Source organism: Sorex fumeus, unplaced genomic scaffold, assembly GCF_029834395.1.
Source record: "Sorex fumeus unplaced genomic scaffold, SorFum_2.1 ptg000196l, whole genome shotgun sequence".
Classification (NCBI taxonomy): Eukaryota; Metazoa; Chordata; class Mammalia; order Eulipotyphla; family Soricidae; genus Sorex; species Sorex fumeus.
Window position 1 is genome coordinate 1,437 of NW_026606253.1, and position 19,998 is coordinate 21,434.

Sequence of the window (19,998 nt, forward strand, 5' to 3'; positions counted from 1 at the left end):
GGACACCCACCCGCGACCGCTGCCCTCGGCACTCACCAGCACCCGGTCCCCGAGCTTCAGCTCCTGCTCCCCGTTCTTGAGGGAGCCAGCCTCCGAGAGGTTGGAGATGGACTCGCTGGCCGTCCTGGTCAGGTTGCTGATGTGAGGGGTGGCCGGTGCCTCCTTCGCGGAGGGCTGGGGTGCCTTCGGGGCGGCCGCAGGGGCCGGGGCGGCCGACAGGGGCGGTGTGGCCTGGGCAGCAGGCGCTGGCTGCAGGCCGTTGGTCTCATCGTCGGCCTGCCAGCTCCTGCTCAGCTTGGACGGCCGGATGAAGATGCCCTTCAGCGGCTCGCACTGGAAGTAGCGCACACCCGCCACCGAGCCGTCGTTCTTGCCGATGGGCTCGTCCAAGACGATCCCGGCCCACTGACCAGGGGCAAACTGGGTCTCCCCGAGGAACTGGATGAATCCAGGCTTGTTCCCCTTCACCCAGACTCGTTCCCCGACCTGGAAGTCGTCCACAAACTCCTCCTGCGTCTCCGAGGAGGGGGCGCTGGGGGTTTTCTCCCCAGGCACGGACTTCTCAACGGGAGCAGCCGCTGGAACAGCAGAAAGGGTCAGAAGGGTCAGAAGGGTCAGGAAGGGCCTGTCCAGGTCCAGTTAAAGTGTGGTTGGGGGTGGCCACACCCAGCAGTGCTTGGGACTACTCCCAGCCAATGCCGGGGGCTGCTTGTGGTGAAGCCTGGCCGGGCCCGCCGTGAAGGGGACGTGCCTACCTACTGCAGCATCCCAGGCCACAGTCATATTTGGGCAGCTGAGGGGAAATCTTTGGACACACCCCGTGATGCTACGGACCAAGCCAGGAGAAAGCTCCAACACAGTGTCTTATTTCTGCTGTGTCCACTGGCCCATCTTCTTTTTCTTTTAGGGGGGGAGCACTCCAGCCAGTCCGCAGGGCCTATTTCTGGCTCTGCGCTCAGGGTCACTCATGTGAGGTTGAGGCTGGAGAGTCACATGGGGTGCCGGTTGCCCTCCCCACTGTACTGTGGCTACGGCCGGCAATGAGGCCCTTTAGTCCAGGTGAGTCCACCTCCCTCAGCCTGTCCCCAAGCCCGGGCGAGGGGGCTAGCAGTTAGGAGGGAGCGTGTTGGTCGCCTCAGCTGTCACCAGTTGCCGTGACACGAAAGTCACAGAACGTGAGACTCGTGTGTGAGAGCTGTCCCCAGAGCCATGAACGTGCCTACAGCTCAGGGAGCCCTTCCCGGGCGAGGACTCGGGAGGGGGTTCCCGGGTGGAAATGAGTCTCCCCTGGCCCGGGCTGAGCGCACTTACCGGCCGAGGGCGCCTTCAGGGCCCAGCTCCCATGCTTGAGGATCTTGGTGGGGGCCTTCAGCCCGCTGGGCCTCAGCAGACTCATGGTCAGGTGGTCAGACGCTGCCGCGGCCACTACCGGGCCCTGACTGTCGAGCCCACTGTGGGGCCTTCTGAGGCGCACTCGTTCTCAGGGATAAATCTCTGAAGAGCAGAGGAGAGAGTCTGTCTCACGGGAGCGACCACAGCAGCTTCCGGAGCCCAGAGAGCTGCCAGTCTGAGACTCGCCACCCCGAGTGCGACCCCCAGCCTCCCGCACAGCCCCCTGAGCCCACCAAGTGTCATTCCTGCACAAAAACTCAATCCCAAACAGACAAACAAACAACAGCAGATTCAGGGCCAGAGGGCAGAGGGGACAGGTACTTGCCCTGCGGGCAGCTGACCCTCACGCCCTCCCTGGCATCACACCCACCCCCAAACACATTCAGGAGCCAGAAATCGTCCCTGTGCACTGTGAGTGCCACTGACCACCTTCCCGTCCAGACACTGACTAGCCGGGAGGCGACTCAGCAGTGATGGCTGGTCTTGTGTGTGCATGTGTGCGTATGTATGTGTGTGAGAGGCCCGGGGTTACACACAGAAGCTAAGGCAAGCAACAGGCACACTTTTTTCTATGGGCTGAGAAGTGCCAGGGAAAAGGGCCCAGCAAGACTGCGCCAAAGGGGGGCTGGAGAGCGATAGCACAGTGGGTAGGGCGTTTGCCTTGCACGTGGCCGACCCAGGTTCGATTCCCAGCATCCCATATGGTCCCCTGAGCACTGCCAGGACTGATTCCTGAGTGCAGACCCAGGAGTAAATCCTGTGCATCACCAGGTGCGACCCAAAAAGAAAAAAAATTGCGCCAAAGGGGAGCGAAGGAGGTTTTGGCGTTTCCTTCGTTCCTTGTGACGGTGCCCAAGTTTGATAACCACAAGCCAGTATTAACTGCATTTCTTAACCCACAGAACTGAGGCAGACATGTGGATGGGGGAAGCATCGCCATGGCAATGGAACTCCGAGGAAGTCAACAATAGCTTCATGGCCACCAAAAGACCACCTGAGGGCACGGGACCCAAGGTCTGGTCAAAATTAACCCACATTAGGAGGCCCAGAGCAGGCTGGACCCCCCGAGGGAATAGGAACAAAGGCCAGGAAAGGAATTTCTAAGAGGACCTTGGACCACTCAACTCTACCCCCTTGGCAACCACCCTAGCAACGGACTCTAGGTAGCTAGAAACTCCCACCAGGGGCAGCCTGGGGAAAACCCGAGATTAGCCCCCTTGAACCAAGGGAGGGCGCTCATGTGTGCCCGAGCCCAGGGACTGCTCTTGCCTACGAGGTCGGTCATGTCACGGGCTTCTCCCCTCCTGAGGTGTGGACTTTCGGACCGAACGCAACCAGGCAACCTAACGTGTTCAGTGGCTTTCTGCGCCTCTGGAGAAGCCGCACTCTCTCTCGAGCGTGTTACTCCCTCCCTCATTTCCCCTTCCTAAAAGCCTCCAAATAAAATGTTCCTGCTTCATGCTCATCTCCTGAAATGATTTTCTGCGAGAAGGACAAAGGCCCGGGGGCCTGAGGAGGTCGAGGATCGACTCCCTTTCCCTGAAAAGGGCAACCCCTCACTCCGGCCCGAGACCCCGGGAAGGCCTAGTGGGTGTCGTGTGGCTGGTAGGGCTCGTCGCGCTCATCAGTGCCAGCGCTCCAGCCAGTCCCGGGGGAGTGACATCTTCTCCTCTGCTTCTCATCAGCCCCCCATGAGGGCCCACTGACTTCAGAGTCATTCCGTATTTAATAGAAAAGTCCGCAGGGGGCAGAGAGGCAGGACAGTGGGGAGGGCACTTGCCTTCTATCCAGTTGTCCTGGGCTCGATCTCCGTCAGCACAGGGACGTTAGCCGGCCAGGGTGACCCCTGGGCACAGCCAGGTATGGCCACCCCACCCCACCCCACCCCCACCCCCCAAAAATATATATATATATAACTACTAAAAAAACTTAAACGAACTACAGATTAAAAACTATCATACACTAAAGAACTGTTAGAGAAAAAAGCCACCCGCACGCGGGCAAAAAGCCCAGAGACTCAGATTCACCTGTGTCACACTGCACTCGCAGCTTAAAGAACTGAGCTCTGCCAAACAGGCTCGTGCCAGTCTCCTACAGAGACTGAAAATGGCACTTGGAGTCTAGAATGTTCCAAGGTAGAATGAGAATTCCGCAAGGAGGAGGGCATCATGGGCCCTTCTTAAAGGGGCAGGCGCCACCCTTCGTGATGCCAGGGTCCGGCTGAGGCTCCGGAGGGCTGCCCTGCAGATGCCAGCACTAGCTGGCCAATGTGCCTCTGGTCCCTGCGGGGCCCAGTTCTGGACTCCTGGGCCCTGAGAAAGTGGTTTCAGAAAACGTTTGACAAATGTTTGGCAGTTACAGATCTCCAACTGAGGTCATTCGGCGTCCCCCGAGTGTGACCTGGACCCAGTGACTGTGCCCAGGGCCCTCCTCAGGAGCTGGGCCATAAAATCTATGGGCGGGCGGGGGCGGGGGCGGAGGGGCAGAGTGACAGGGCAGAGGCCCTGAGCCCGACCCTGATAGCCCTGCTCTCTGTGACCCCAGTGCTGTGAGCAACACCTGCCGCACTGTGGCCAGGGCGTGGCCCAGCCCACTAAGGCCTGAGAGCTGTACAGAGGAGTCTGGCCTGGCCTGCTCGGATGGGAGCACAAGCTGAATGAGTGCGGGTCCCCTCGAGGATGAGTGAGCAGGAACGGGGGAGTGGTGGGGAGGTGGGGAGGGTGGAGTGACCTAACCTGGGGGCTCAGGTCGGGACACTTGGACGGGACACCTGGCCGTGCTCAGGGCCGACTTTGATCCAGTCATCGGGGCTCATGCTGGCAGGACCTGGCGGGGGGGGGGGGGGGTGACGTACAGGGTGGGGTGGGGTCAGCCGCAGGCAAGGCAGGCTCCTTGGCCCTGGGCTACCTTTCCGGTCAAGGATACCTATTTTCTTTCTTTCCTTTTGTTTTTTGGGACACCCGGCAGTGCTCAGGGTTACTCCTGGGTCTGCTCTCGGGAATCACTCCTGGCGGTGCTCAGGGGGACCTATGGGGTGAGCCATGCACCAGGCAAGCGCCAAGTCTTGATGCCAAGGTGCCCACGAAACACAGTGTGCAACAAGGGACTCTACAGAGAACGTCAGGGCCAGCAAACGCTACGAGGAAGTCAATCAATTCTGAAAAAAACACAAAAAGATGCAAAAGGAGGGGCTGAAGTGAGAGCACAGTGGGGAGGGGTTTGCCTTGCTCACGGCTGACCAAGATTCGATCACCAGTCCTGAGCACTGCCAGGAGTAATTCCTGAGCATCCCTGAGTGTGACCCAAAAAGCCAAAAAAAAGAAAAAAACAGCGCGAAAGAAAATGTGTTTGAGCCTCACTGTCTCCCTGAGACTTGAGCACTCAGTGCCGTGTGTGAGCCCAGTAGAGTCTCCGGCCTAAACATGTCCCGACCCCCTCACCCCCATGCTCCTGTGTTTGGACCGTGACCCTAAATCCTGTGATGGGACCACATGTGTCCATGACAAAGACGCTAGCAGGCTCACGCCCCAGAACGTCCCTGCTTCACACAGGCGTGGCACACGGGTCCTGGCCTGCTAGTGGCCGGCAGTGATTTGGCAGGAAGCAGAGGTGTGAGCCTGAACGTGGGTCAAGTACGTTCCTTCAGCCTGGAGGGGAGGAATGTCCGAGAGGGGGTTTTGAGCACTGCCTCACAAGCATGAGGTCCTGAGTCCAAGTCCCAGGGGTCACATGTGCACCTGGCACAAAGCCGGCACAAACCAGGCAGCTCTGCTGTCCCAGCACCACGCAGGAAGGGGGGTGACCCCAGGGGGAGGGCCACCGAGAGAGGAGGGGGACACCACAGAAAGGAGGAGGGAACACAGGGCAGGAGTTGAGGGCTGCAGGGCCGGGAGCACCGGGCAGAGAGCAGCCCTGGGGAGCAGGAGGCCAGGAGGGCGCACCTTGTCACTGGCCACTCGAGGCCGTGTGCAGACCCACGAGGCTGACAGGGCGCCAGCGACGGGGCAACCCCAGCAAGGATTTTTCTTTAAGTTTTGGGCCACGGGGCCAGAACTCTAGTACAGCGGGGAGGGCGTTTGCCTTGCACACAACTGACCTGGGTTCAATCCCGGCATCCCATAGGGACCCCAGAGCACCTCCAGGAGTAAGTCCTGAGTGCAGAGCCAGGAGTGACCCCGGAACATGTCCAGGTGTGACCCAAAATCAAAACAACAGCAGAGCAAGCGGAAGGGCCCGGAAGCTCTGAGCCACGGAAACGCCGAGGTTGGTTGGTGCCCACTCGCCTCCGCCCCCTGCCAGGCCAGGCCGGCCTGGGATCAAGGTGCCCGAGCGTCTCCAGACAGGATCTGCCTCAGCGGCTCGGTGCGTTATCTCAGCCTATCACCCAACTCGACTGGGATTGACTCTGGTTATCTCCTTGACTGGTTATCTTGGGCATCTCAGGGGCCAGCCGCCAAACTCCGTCCTCCCACCTGGCCAGGGCGGGATCAGGTGTCAGCAGCTGGGCCCTGAACACCCCACCTGCCCGTCCAAACGCAAAGCAAGCACAAAGCCAGGCTCGCCCCCAACTCGTAGGACACGACCAAGCTAGGGGCCCCGGAGAGCACTGGGCCCGAGGAAGGGTCCCAGAGATCCCCAAATTTCCCTTGCTCGACGGCCCGGCCCAGCAATCTGCATCAACCACTGGGCCCGAGCTCTCTGCTTTCCTTCTGCTTGCTCAGCGAGACGCAGCACCTCACACCTTTGTTTGGAGGGGAGGAACACCAAACTTTTTTTTTTTGGCTTTTTGGGTCACACCTGGTGATGCACAAGGGTTATTCCTGGCTCTGCACTCACAGGGGTTACTCCTGGCTCTGCACTCAGGAGACCATATGGATGCTGGGACTCAAACCCGGGATGGCCACGTGAAAGACACACGCCCTACCCACTGTGTATCTCTCCAGCCCCGGAACTCCAAACTTTATATAGAAAACAACGTATTTCACAATGCCTTTTCAGCCATTCTGATTGTTGGGGGGTAAATTCTAAACAATCATGGTGCATCTTTTGTTGAAGTAATGAATGCAATCAATGTAGAGGATAGTTAAGGAGAAATCATCTGCCTCACAGGCATTGGGTGGGTGGGAGCTGGGGTATATTGGGGTTCTTGGTGGTGAAAAATGAGCACTGGTGAAGGGTGAAGGGAAAGGTGTTTGATCATTGCATGACCGAGACTTAAATCTGAAAGCTTTGTAACTTTTCCCACGGTGATTCAATAAATAAATAGAAGAAGAAAAAATAAATAAATAAATAAAATTATGAAAAACAAAAAAAGTAAGGTGGAGTTCAAGCCCAATTCAATCAGCTAATCAGTGGCTGAATAAATAGCAGTACTCCTACATTAAAAAGAAACAAACAAACAAACAAACAAACGAAAAACACTGTACTTGTGAGGCGAGTGCATCAGCAGCCTGATGGCACCTTCAGACTCCAGATACCCCAAAATTGCTGCTGTGCCTTTGGCCAGACCCCAAAAACTTGGGCAAAGTTTACCAAGAAAGTAAACGGCCAAAAGTTAGGTATGTGGGAAACACACCCACAAGCCCCCTCCGGCTCAGCTATATCCTTGGAGGCATGGCCTCTCTGGTTCCTGATTGAACTGCTTAATGGCCATGATCCCAGAGACTCAGAAACACATCTCGAAACCCAGTGGCTTTTGGCAGAAAGGCGTCTGGTCCCTGCAGTGCTGGGCCCATGGGTTCATGCCTTGGCCTGTTCCCCCTGGCGGCCAGGTGGCCGCCATCCTCCAGAGGTCACTGGACAGTCAGGCTTGGGCCCTCAGTGACAAAACTTGTTGGGCCTCACAGGATGGGGGTGGAGCCAGTCCTGTCCTCCCCGTCCCAACGAGACCCCAAGTCATCGTCCATGAACAGCCTCTCTGACTCCTGATCAAGCTGCTTAATGACCAGGATGCCAGAGACTCAGGAGCAAATCTCGGAACCCAGCAGGTTTGGGCAGAAATCCCTCCAGATTGAAGTGTTCAAATTTGGAATTTCAAAATCACGTGGCCACTACTGCAGCCACACAACATCATAGGTTATTCATAACCAGCAATAGAAAACAAACTGTCTACTGTTGCCTTTTCAGCAGATCTGAGTGTTGGGGTAAAATCTCAAACAATAATTGTGGGTCTGGTGTCAAAATATCGAATGTGATCAAAGTCGAGAGAAAATAATTTGGAAATCATCTGCCCCACACGTAGGGGGAGGGTGTGGGATGGGGATATACTGGGGTTGTTGGTGGTGGAGAATGGGCACTGGTGAAGGTACGGTTGTTTCATTGTATGACCGAGATTTAGACCCGAAAGCTTTGTAACTGCTCTCATGGTGACTCAATAAATAAAATCATAAAAAATGAAAAAAAAGTAAGGTGGAGTTCATGCACAATTCAATCAGCTAATCAGTGGCTGGATAAATAGCAGTACTCCTAAATAAAAAAAAAGAGAGAGAGAGAAATCCAGAAAAACACAGCAAATCTGTACCCCAAGCGCACTCCTCCCCAAACGATCCATTTTCCCCCACCCGAGATAAAGCCGACATGCTATGGGTCACATCCTCCTGCCTCTGGCCCCCAAAACGCGACGCTCCCTCCTCCCACCCCGGGGACTGATGGCACAAACTCCATCTTTGTGTCACGCCGTACGTGAGACATTTGTCACTAGAACCTGATGACTCACTTCAGAACCTCAACAGAAGCCACAAAGATGGGGAGCACTGCTCGGGGAGCACCATACAGGGGCTGCTCAGACCTTCTCTGCCTCTGTCCCCCGCCTGCTCTGGGGACGATGCATAGACAAGTGGCCAGGGGTTGAGAACAGAGGAACCAAGCCTGGAGGAAGTGGGTGCTTGTGTTTTGTTTTCTCTGGAGGCCTCTAACTACGGCTCCTCTTAAGAGACAAAGAAGGCCGCAAATAGGCAAACACTCTGAACTCGGTTCGCACCCAACTCTGATTTAACGCCAAGATCTGCTCTAAACGAACCTTGAAAGGGTAAGCTAAATATCTCTCAGGGAAGCAAATAACCTTAGGGGATTATCTACTCTGGTACTAAAAATGGGGGGAAAAAAGTCTGTTTTGGATTTCTTGAAAATGTCAGCTGGACTCAAAGCTGGGGTTTCCGAAGGCAGTTCTATTTCATCCCGCAGCACAAATGCTTCCTCCCTGCTAGAGCTTTGGCTCACGTCTGTCCAGCGTCTTCTGGACAGGGAAACACCAGCCCTGGGAGGTGTGGCGTGATGGGACACTGGCACACAGGAAGCACCTCAATTTGGGTCATTTTCCCCCCTTAGGACTCCGAGGACCCCTTACCCCTCGGGCAGCGCCGCACGGCATTCTATCAGGAAGTTACATAAAAATCAGTCTTCCGTTCGAAACAAAATTTCAGGAGCTGTAGACACAGTTCAAGACTATATACAGCCTGAAGGCACAGGACATATGCAAACGGCATCTATTCACTGTCATCAGCGAGCCCCGTCACCCGTCTCATGCTGGCATTCAACTTCAAAATATCCAGATAGAGGAAATTTTTATGTGTCAGGGGGGGAAATCAGAGTTAGCAAGAGCTCGAAGAGAAGAGCAAGCCGGCAAACAGGACTAAGAGAAGGTGAGCGGAGGTGAGGCCGGTCTCTGGCCTAACCCGGGTCCCAGCCCCAGCTGCCCTGCAGAACCCACCAGGGGACACCCCACATGCCTCGGAAAACTCACGGACACCCCACATGCCATGGAATCCCTCCAACGCTCACAGCTGCTCAGGTCTGACTCACACCCGCCCTTCCATGCAAAAGAGCTGAAGGAACAAGGATCCCCAGGTCGAAGCTTCTAGTGTCAGGGCTGGAACGAGATAGTACAGCGGGGAGGGCATTTGCCTTGCATGCAGCCAACCTGGGTTCAAATCCCGGCATCCCATATGGTCCCCTGAGCACCGCCAGGAGTAAATCCTGACTGCACAGCCAGGAGTAACCCCCGTGCCTCTCCGGGTGAAAAAATTAACAATAAAAAGATAACACTGTGGAGGTGTGCAGACTGGGGGCGGGGTGCAGAGGGAGACCTCCCAGAGAGCCTGGCCCAGAGTGAGCATAACATCCCCAAAGACCCCGTAGGATGGCTCCGCCAGGTCTGGGGTGCAGCCTCACACTTGAGTCTAAGCCACCCTGGTCAGGATGTCCAAAGAGTCCTCAGAAAAGAACCGGAAACTCTGCATTGGAGCAGACCACAGAGGCTGATGCAGGGGAAGGAAAGCATTAGGGGTCCTCTTTCGAACTGCTCAGGGGCCCAGGTGACTGTTCAGAGCGGGAACTGTGTCTGCCTGCGGACAGCTAAGCCGGCTCCTGCCCGGCCCTGCCCAGCCCCGAGCACCCAAACAAAACATTCATGTTTAAAAACGGCGTATTACTACAGAGACACCTCTAACAACTCCCACCTGGCGAGGCTCAAGGGATAGGCTCTGCACTCAGGAATTATTCTGGTGGTGCTTTGGGAACCATATGGAATGCCGGGGATTGAACCTGGGTCAGCTGCGTGCAAGGCAAATGCCCTCCCAATGTATATTGCTCCAGCCCTTGTAATTCCTCTTTAAAAGCCCCTAGGGTCATATCTGGTGGTGTGTGGGTCCCTCCTGTCCTGAACTCGGGGCTCCCCAGGTGATGCTGGGGCTCTAGCCCTCTAAGCTATATCCCCACCACCCATAATTCTGTATTTTTTTAATACGGAATTATGGGTGGATGTGGGGGGATGTGGGGCCCTTGGTTCTGACCTGTGTCGGGTCTGCCTGTTGGGATGGCCCCACCCCGACCGCACAGGGCCAGGAGCGACCCTGGGTGTGACCGAGACGGCCCCTACCCTCAGCTGGGGTGACCAAGCCGCTTCCTCAAAGCTTATGCACTGCTGACTGGGAACAGAAGGAGCAGAGAGGCCTCTCCCAGACCCGCAGTGACTCGTATGGAAGGTGAACCCCGAGTCCTGTCACCACACAGGGCCGGGCAGGCCCCTGTCCTGTCACCACACATGGCATGCAAGCCCTTTCCTGCTCCAAGACTGGGGTGGGGAGAGGCCATCGGGGGAGCCCAGGAAAGTTCTGGATTCCACAGGCCGAAGCCCAGGGACGTGAGCAAACCCACGGGGAGCTGGGTGACAGCAGCCCAGAAACCAAGCGAGCCCCAGGTTCTTTCTCTTAAGGTGCTGCTGAGACCAACATGCTGAGGGGAAAGGGGGCCTGGAAATCTGGTGATGCACCTGCGTTCTCGAAAGGTCGTGTCTTGAGACCAGCAGCAGTACCACAAATCAACTCACATGCCCAAGAACTCAGGGAAATGTGATCGCGTCTCAAACACACCTGCACAAGCTTCCAACGAACAGCAGAGGGCGCAGAGGGCGCAGACAGGCACCGGGAGCGCTGGGGCCGTGCACAGGTTCAAGCTGACTCCCGGGCTTGGCACTGGGGGTCACACCAGTCGGGGCTTGGAGGACCATATGGGGTGCCAGGGAACGAACCCGGGTCGGCCAGGGGCAAGGCAAGTGCCCTACCCACCTTACTATCTCTCTGGCCCTGGTACGCCGTTTTTAGAGGACATTATCAAGCTGATGTGTTTCCCCTTGCATCTTCCCCTTCATTCCAGTATTTATTTTCCCTTTCCCTCCCTTTCTCGCTGAGGCTGAGGGTCGCACACTCTAGGTGGTGGTTACCCACTTGGGGGCGGGGGGGGGGGTCTCACTCGGCCTGCCAGAACTCCAGCCATGCCCAATTTTCCCTATTTCCAGTAAAAAGTACGTCATAGGAAAAGCATCTGGTTGAAAACTCACATAAATCAATGCTTTGGGGTCTACAGATTGTCTTAAGGGACTAAGCATGGAGAAACCTCACCGCACAGAAGAAAGAGCCAGAGATCTGGCCCGGGCGCCCCTAAGAGCCAAGCTGACACTTTGAAAGAGAAATATTTCAGAAGTGCTCCCTGTCATAAAGATAGTAAACAAAACATATAAAATCATATTTGCAAACAAAAAACCACCTTTCAGAAAAAGACAACATTTAAAAAAGAAATAGTCCGGGTGGTCAGATATATAGTTCAGTGCGAAGGTGCTTCCCTGGCATCAAAGAGTCAAATATGGACCCCTGAGGACCCCCAAGAGTAATCCCTGAGCATCACCAGGTGAGGCTCCAAGCAAAAACCAAAGCAAAGCAAACAAATAAATATGTGCTGAAAATAACCAGTAGGAAACAGGCTGGGATGGGCGTGTGGGAGAAACAGAATTTCCCGCACACCCTGCACCCAGCCCTGAGGTCACACTGCAGAACCTCAAGAGTTTGAATGAAAAATGTAGGCAATTGTATTTCTAGAAAATGAGAATGTAAGATTAGAGTCTTCAGGTCTTGCCAAGACTCAATCAAGGGGAAAGGCGGTCACTAAAACAAAATCCCTCACAAGTGGCTAACTGGAAAAACGCAGTGACAGACTTGACTATTTCTGGCTGGAGCGGCCCTGCCTTCCACTCTCGAAGCTTCCTCCACAGCCACAGTCAAGTCAGGGTGGGACGGGCACAAGGACAAAGATCGACCAGCAGCAGAGAAACACCAGAAATAAACACATTTAAGGACAACTGAGTTTTGAGAATTCATTAACGGCATTAACAATTTTAAGCAAATTCGTTGAAACAGGAGGGTCTCCATAAGCAAGAGGAGCAGAGGCCCGAGAGACAGCACAGGGGAAGGCGCTGGTCTTGCACGCAGCCAACCTGGGTTCTATCCCTGGCAGCACATATGGTCCCCGAGCATGGGCAGGAGTGATCCTTGAGCACAGAACCAGGAGTAAACCTTGAGCACTGCTGGGTGTGGCCCAACTCCCGTCTCTCCCCAAAAGGAAGAAACTGGAGGCTTCCAGGAATCACTGAAATGCCAGTGTCAGTGTCACCATCACAAACGAGGCAGAAACGAGCGTCAAATTCAAAGGGCAAACACTGAACTTACTCGGAAGGCGCCCTCCGGCTCCATGGAGAGAAGGTCCCCGTCGAAGGGAAAGAGGTCCAGGCTGTACTCCTCCCTGTGGATGAAGGAGCCCAGGACGCCCAGGTCCTTCAGCCGCTGCTCACACAGCAGGCTACGCCGGGGTACAAACAAGATGTGGAAATCTCTTGTGAGGCCACGTCTCTCTTCACTGCAAGAGAAGGACCGTGCGTTAGCCCGAGGCCCCGAGGCGAGGACTGCTCCCCAGGGCCCCCCCTGTGCCTGACACACAGTGGGCTCTAAAGAGACGCTTATGAGCTAAGCCCCCACCACTGACTCGGCCCAAGATTCTAGTTTTCTTGCTCTCTTGATTTTGATGCCTTTTCTGGAAACCGCTGACCTGTGCTCTGCCAAGGGGCAGTGTTACTTTCTCATGGGCCATTGATGGGACATGAAAACTCTCAGGGTTGGGGCTGGAGCAACAGCACAGCGGGTAGGGCGTTTGCCTTGCACGCGGCCGACCCGGGTTGGAATCCTAGTTCCCAACATCCCATATGGTCCCGTGAGCACCACCGGGGGTAATTCCTGAGTACAGAGCCAGGAGTAACCCCTGTGCATTGCCGGGTGTCACCCAAAAAGAGGAAAGAAAAAAAGAAAAACCTCTCAGGGTTATTGCAACGAACATCTGTTTCTTGCAGAAAAAATAATGTTTCTATTTAATCAAGCGATGTCTCTAGGAAAATAAAAGTTTGCTCCACACTGTGCCTGATCTTGCGCAAATACCTCGCATGCTTTTAAGTCCTTAGGGGCCACGTCGATCAAACGTAATGCAGACTGGACTGGTGCACTTCCTCCATAGATGCTGCAGCATTAAATTTTAATCAGCTTCTCCTGACTTTGCTTATGAAGTTTGAGCATATGGTATTCAGTACTTGAAAAAGAACCATTAGCTGTTTTTCTTTTTATAAAGAAATTTGGGTCCTTCTACTGAGACAGGCCGGAGCTTTCTACTGTCCTGAGACAGGGGGTTTATGTGGTTTGCCCTGCCTCCCCAAGCCCCAATACACAAAGTTTCCCATTCTCTATTTATAGTTTTTGGGCCACCCCGGCAGGTGCTCAGGGATAACTCCTGGCTATGCACTCAGAAGTCACTCCCGGGAGACTTGGGGACCGCACTGGGTTCCGAGGATCTATCCTTGGGTGACTGCAGAGTATCCTGCTCCTGACCCCCCATTCTCCTCCTCCGACACACTCTCACATCTGTCCAAAGATCCACTTCCCAAAGCGCTGGCAAGCAAAGGTGTCCTGATGAGCACTCAAACCACTAGAGGAATGATTCCGTATGGACCCAGCATCAGCTCTGAGATACCTAAGCACATTTTCAGCCATTATATCCATCAGTTCTAGCCGGGGTCTGACGAAAAAATTGATATTTTTGACATCGGCTGCTGGCAAGAGGCTTCCTTTGAGTGTGAACATTTTCTCCACCTCATGTTCCTAGGAAAGCACACATACAAATGGTGAACAGAACCCCTAAAACTTACCAGCCGACCCAACCTTGGGCATCACTGCAGGCAGCCAACCTGGGTTGGACTGCTGGCGTCCCACACCGTCCCCAAACACCACCAGGAGTCAATCGTGAGTGCAGAGCCAGGGGTAAGACTGAGCACTGCCAGGGGAGGCCCAAACAAAACAGACCAACAACAAAAACTCAGGTGTTGTAACACTCCCGCTCCAAAGCACAGTATACTTTAGTGTTGAGTCAGAGAGTGCAGGGGCTAAGGTATATGCCTGACACATGACTGCCAACTTCGCCCCCTGGCACCACCAGGGTCTCGAGCATTGCCATGTGCATCCCAAGAGAGGCCACTGGAGTGGCCTGGGATATCCCTGCCACCACAGCACCAAGCACCATCGAACTGCTAAGAATCACCACCAGGAGGTGCCCTGGGGCAGTGCTCAGGAGACCCGGGGCCAGGGAGAAAGTAGAGCGTGTAAGGTGCTTGCTTTGCATTCAGCTGACCCGGGGTTCTATCCCCAGCACCCCATACTGTCCACTGAGCACTGCCAGGAGTGATCCTGAGTGCAAAGCCAGGAGTAAGTCCTGAGCACTGCCTGGCACGAGCCTCCAAATAAAATTCAAAACCTCTTTAGTACAAAAATTTAGATTCCCCAAAGCCAGGTCTATAAATTCAGGCTGAAGTAACCAATCCTGTGTCTGAAAAACTTTGAGCCACATTAGGTAACAATCAGAAGACATGCCGCTCCGTCGAGGAGAAGAGGGGGGAGCACACCCACCCTTGAAAGGTCCACTGAAGGCTCCTATGCTGCCCGAGCCCCTGAGCTGCCTGTGCCCATGTAGCCGAGCCAATGCGGTGCCCGCAGCTCTCCTTGACATGGGGGCTTTTGTGCTTTCCTAATCTTGGGATGTGTGTAGGGGCTCTCTCTGCCTTTGGAGAAGCCCACGGTCTCTCTTGAAATGTTTCTCTCTCTCCGCTCGTCCTCTTCCTAAAAGTCACCAAATAAAAGGTTTTTTCCTTCAAATAAATAAACAAAAGGTCCACAGAAGATAAAACATTTACCACTCCTAACAGCGTCAGTGATTCTAAAAGCCAGACAGCTCTGCACACCAGTTACTCCAGAAGTGGAACATCACATTACTCTTGCTAGAGTCCAGAATGACAGTTTCAAAAAAATACTAATAACCAAAACCCTTTTAGCTTTAGAAGTGAGCACTGTGCAAGCAAGCCAAACGGTCCTGTGAGATGCTCATCCCAAACTACTGCCTGCGGGAGGGAGAAGCATCCCGTCCTTTGAGTGAAAGGAATTTCAATAACGGCCAGCAGCAAACAGTCATTTGCAAACTCCGGACAAACAAAGCTTGCAGTGAGCAACAGCTGACACACTCATATTCCGGGGCCTGAAGAAAAACAGCATCAGGGCAAGGGGTGCGACTGGCCACGGAAGCAATCACTGTCCTCCACAAAGACTGCAGGGTCCTGGGGTCAGACTGTGGTCATGGACCCCCGGGTGAACTGCCAAGGAGACCGTGGAGGAGCAGGCAGCTGGGAAAGTGGCTCCAGGGTCGCAGGCGGCGACACCCGCACGCGGGACAGCGGGGAGGGCCTGGACGCGGGGCTGCGCTCGGCCTGCCAGAGGGACTCGAGTCGCCCCGTTTCCCTCCCAGGGCCGGGCCGCAGGGCGGGAGCGCAACGCCCCCTCGCTCGGGCCGCACTGGGGGCGCCCCCGGCTCCAGAGGCCGCCGCCCGCCCCGGCCCTCCCCTCGCTGCCCGGGAATCGCCCGGGAATCGCGCAGGGCGTCCAGGGTCTCCGGCGCAGGGGACAGCTGCGGCCTCGGCGCCGCTCAGGCCCGCCGCCACGTGACGCGCGGGTCACGTGAACTCCGTGACGTCACGCCGCCGCCGGAAGCCGAAGCGGCCGGGGACCCCGCGCCTCTTTCCGGTCCGGGTTCCGCCTCTTGGTTCCGCCCAGCCCCGCGCATCCCGCCCGGGTCCGAGGGTCTCGCGTGGCCCCGGCGCGGCCCGGGAGCCCCCGGGCGCCGAGACTGGCCTTAGAGCCGGCAGTGGTGGTGCTAAGCCGTCGGGGCGACCCCTCCCTGGGCAGCCCCTGGACACCGCCGCGTGGGGCCAGAACGTTGGTTTTGTTTGTCCCTTTGGTCGAGATAAAATAAAGCGAAGGGACCGAGGGGCAGCGCAGGGGTCCGGACGGTCACCTGGCACACGGCCGACCCGGGTTCGATCCCCAGCGTCCCCTAGGGTCCCCCGAGCACCGCCAGGCGTGGTTCCCGAGTGCAGAGCCAGGAGGAACCCCCGAGCACCCCTCGATGTGACCCCAAAAGCAAAATAAATAAATAAATAAAAGACGCAAAGTGACTAAGGACAAAATTGGTCCTCGGCCTGCTGGAAAGTCTCACCTTCGGGGCCGGAGATAGCTCCGGGATGCAGGCATTTGCCTGCAGGAGGGATGTGCTTCCTGTGCTCCAGCCCCTGCAGCCCCCCAAAGAACGCTGATGAGTAAGGCTCAGTGTTGGCCAGGGAGAGGCGCCCAGCTTCGGAAGCTTCTGGAGCCTGGGAGCTGACTCCACCACCGCTGCCAGGTGAGGCTCTGCTAGCACCGCTCACCAGCCCACTGCACTACTGCTCGCTCAAAATTTCAAGGTCGACTGAAATTTGTTTTGTCTTTTTAGAAATGTTGTTTTCTTTGTGAATTTTTTCAATCCTAGTGAAATACACGGAGTTGATCATGATTGTTGGATTTCAGTCATATCATGTCCCAACACCTGTCCCTTCACCAGTGTACATCGCTCACCATGAATCTTCCCGGTCTCCCTACTCCCCCAGGCAGGCAAGGCACTTCTCTCTCCCTCCTCCTTTCTGCAGTGCTCTCTCTCTCCTCCCTCTCTCCCTCTTTTCTGTCTCCCCCTCTCTCTGACACACGCCTTTCGGTTTACAATACAGATATGGAAAGGTTATTATGTGTATCTCTTTACCTACTTTCAACACCCAGTTCCCGTCCAAAGTGATTTCCAACCATTTCCAAGCATTATTGCCAGACTGGTCCCTACTCTGTCCCCAATGCTTGTGGGAGCTTCCAACCATTGACCAGTCCTCCTGGCCTCCATTTTCCTAGCCTTGGATATCAATCCCCTGTATATCTGTGTGTGTGTGTGTGTGTGTGTGTGTGTGTGTGTGTGTGTGTGTATTATGGGCTGGAGCAATAGCACAGCGGGTAGGGTGTTTGCTTGCACGCAGCCAACATGGCCGACCCAAGTTCGATTCCTCTGCCCCTCTCGGAGAGCCCGGCAAGCTACGGAGAGTATCTCGCTCGCACGTAAAGCCTGGCAAGCTACCCGTGGCATTTTCGATATGCCCAACGCAGTAACAAGAAGTCTCACTATGGAGACGTTACTGGGCCCGCTCGAGCAAATCGATGAACAACAGGAGGACCGTGACCATACATATTATATTCCACGAAATGGGTGCTTGTATTTGTCAAGGGAGTTGGGAACCATATCCAGCAGTGCTGAGGCTCCTCCTAACTGCGCAGGCATCACTCCTGGAGGGGATGCTGGGGACCATAGGAAGTGCCAGGGAAAAGACTCTGGGTTTGCTGCTTGCTAGGCATCAGCCTTGCCCCAGGGCTCTCTCTCCAATCTAGAGTTTACTGACTTACAACCTCGTATTACAGAATATTCACAGTACGATGTAATATTTGGATATCCTGCAAAGTAACCATGATTCACGTATAGACCGTTTGAATTCCCTACCATAGATTCTAAAGTCAAGGACTGCTATTGGGGCTTATGTAGGCTAAAAGTAACGTTCTTGCTCAAGCTCTTTTTCAGGAAAAATCAACCTGAGGACACGTGTGCTTCAAACGTACAGGAGTTGGTGCTTATAAACATCGTTGGTTCTGTTAATTTTGGGTTAATAATATAGCAACTTCCAGTTTCTTTCCCAGACTTTATGGATTGATGGTGTCTGTACTGCATGGTGTCCCTTTATTTTCGTCTTGTCAAATAGCTATGGAGAATCACTGAAGGTATTCATTTTAGGCTACATTGGTTAGGAAGCTTTGCAATAATGCAATAAAGGTTTTATTTGTTTTGGGTTTTTTTTGCCATTAAACCTCACCCAGTGGTTCTATTATTTTTCATCTTTTATAATTTTATTTATTGAATCACCATGAGAGCAGTTACGAAGCTTTCGGGTTTAAATCTTGGTTATAAAATGAAAGACCCGTACCTTCACCAGTGCCATTCTCCACCACCCAAAACCCCAGTATGCCCCCATCCCACACCCTCCCCCTACCTGTGGAGAGATGATTTTCACATTACACTCTCTCTACTTTGATCACATTCAATATTTTGACACTGGACCCACCATTATTATTTGGGATTTTACCCCAACACACAGAGCTGCTGAAAAGGCAACAGTAGACAATTTGTTTTCTATTCCTGGTTATGAATAACATATGATGTCGCGTGGTTGTAGTAGTGGCTGCGCGATTTTGAAATTCCAAAATTTTAACAATTAAATCTGGAGGGATTTCTTGCCAAAACCTGCTGGGTTCCAAGATTTGTTCCTGAGTCTGTGGGATCATGGCCGTTAAGCAGATTGATCGGGAGCCAGAAAGGCCATTAGTGGGCGGTGACTAGGGGTCTTGCTGGGATGGGGAGGAAAGGGCTGGTCCCACCCCCATCCCGTGAGGCCCCACATGTCTCATCACTGAGGGCCCAAACCTGACTGTCCAATGGCCTCTGGAGGATGGCGGCCACCGAGCCGCCAAGGGGGAGCAGGTGGAGGGACAGCACCCTTTCCTCCCTGGAATGGCCCAGCGACAGTAACCTACTGCAGGGTCCAGATGCATTTCTGCCAAAAGCTACTGGATTCCGAGATTTGTGTCTGAGTCTCTGGGATCATAGTCATTCAGCACCTTAATCAGGACCCAGAGAGGCTGTTCATGGGCGGCGACTTGATGTCACGTTGAGACGGGGAGGAAAAGGCTGGCTCCACCCCCATCCCATGAGGTCCCCCTTGTCTCATCACTGAGGGCCCAAACCTGACTGTCCAATGGCCTCTGGAGGATGGTGGCCACAGAGCCGCCAAGGGGGAGCAGGTGGAGGGACAGCACCCTTTCCTCCCTGGAATGGCCCAGCGACAGTAAACTACTGCAGGGTCCAGATGCATTTCTGCCAAAAGCCACTGGATTCCGAGATTTGTGTCTAAGTCTCTGGGATCATGGCCGTTAAACAGCTTGATCAGAAGCCAGAGAGGCCGTTTGTGGGTGACAACTTGGGGTCTTTTTGTTTAGGAAAGGGCTAGCTCCACCCCCATCCCATGAGGCCCTACGTGTCTCGTCACTGTGGGCCCAAACCTGACTGTCCACTGGCCTCTGGCGGATGGTGGCCAATGAGCCACCACGGGAGAGCAGGCGGAGGGAGAGCACCCTTTCCCCCCCGGGGTGGCCCGGCAACAGTAACCTATTGTGCGATCTGGACGCATTTCTGCCAAAAGTTGCTGAGTTTCGAGATTTGTTTCTGAGTCTCTGAGATCATGGCCGTAAAACAGCTCGATCAGAAGCCAGAGAGGCCGTTTGTGGGTGACGACTTGGGGGTCTTGTTGGGGAGAAAAGGGCCAGCTCCACCCCCATCCCATGAGGCTCTTCGTGTCTTGTCACTTTGGGCCCAAACCTGATTGTCCTGTGGCCTCTGGAGGATGGCGACCAGTGGGCTGCCAGGGAGAACAGGCCAGGGCACGAAATCTATTCCCACCTGGGGTGGCCCAGCGCCTCTAACCTACTGCAGGGACTGGACACATCTCTGCCAAAAAACATTGGGTTTTGAGATTTGTTTCTGAGTCTCTGGGATCATGGCTGTTAAGCAGTTCAATCAGGAACCAGAGAGGCCATGTCTCCAATTATATAGCTGAACTGGAGGTGGTTTGTGGGTATATCTCCCACATATCTTTTACCTGTTTACTTTCTTGGTCAACTCTGCCTCAAGTTTTTGGGGTCTGGCCAAACGCACGGCAGCAATTTGGGGGTACCTGGAAGTCTGAAGGCGCCATCAGGCTGCTGATGCTCTCGCCTCACAGGTACAGACTGACCTGCT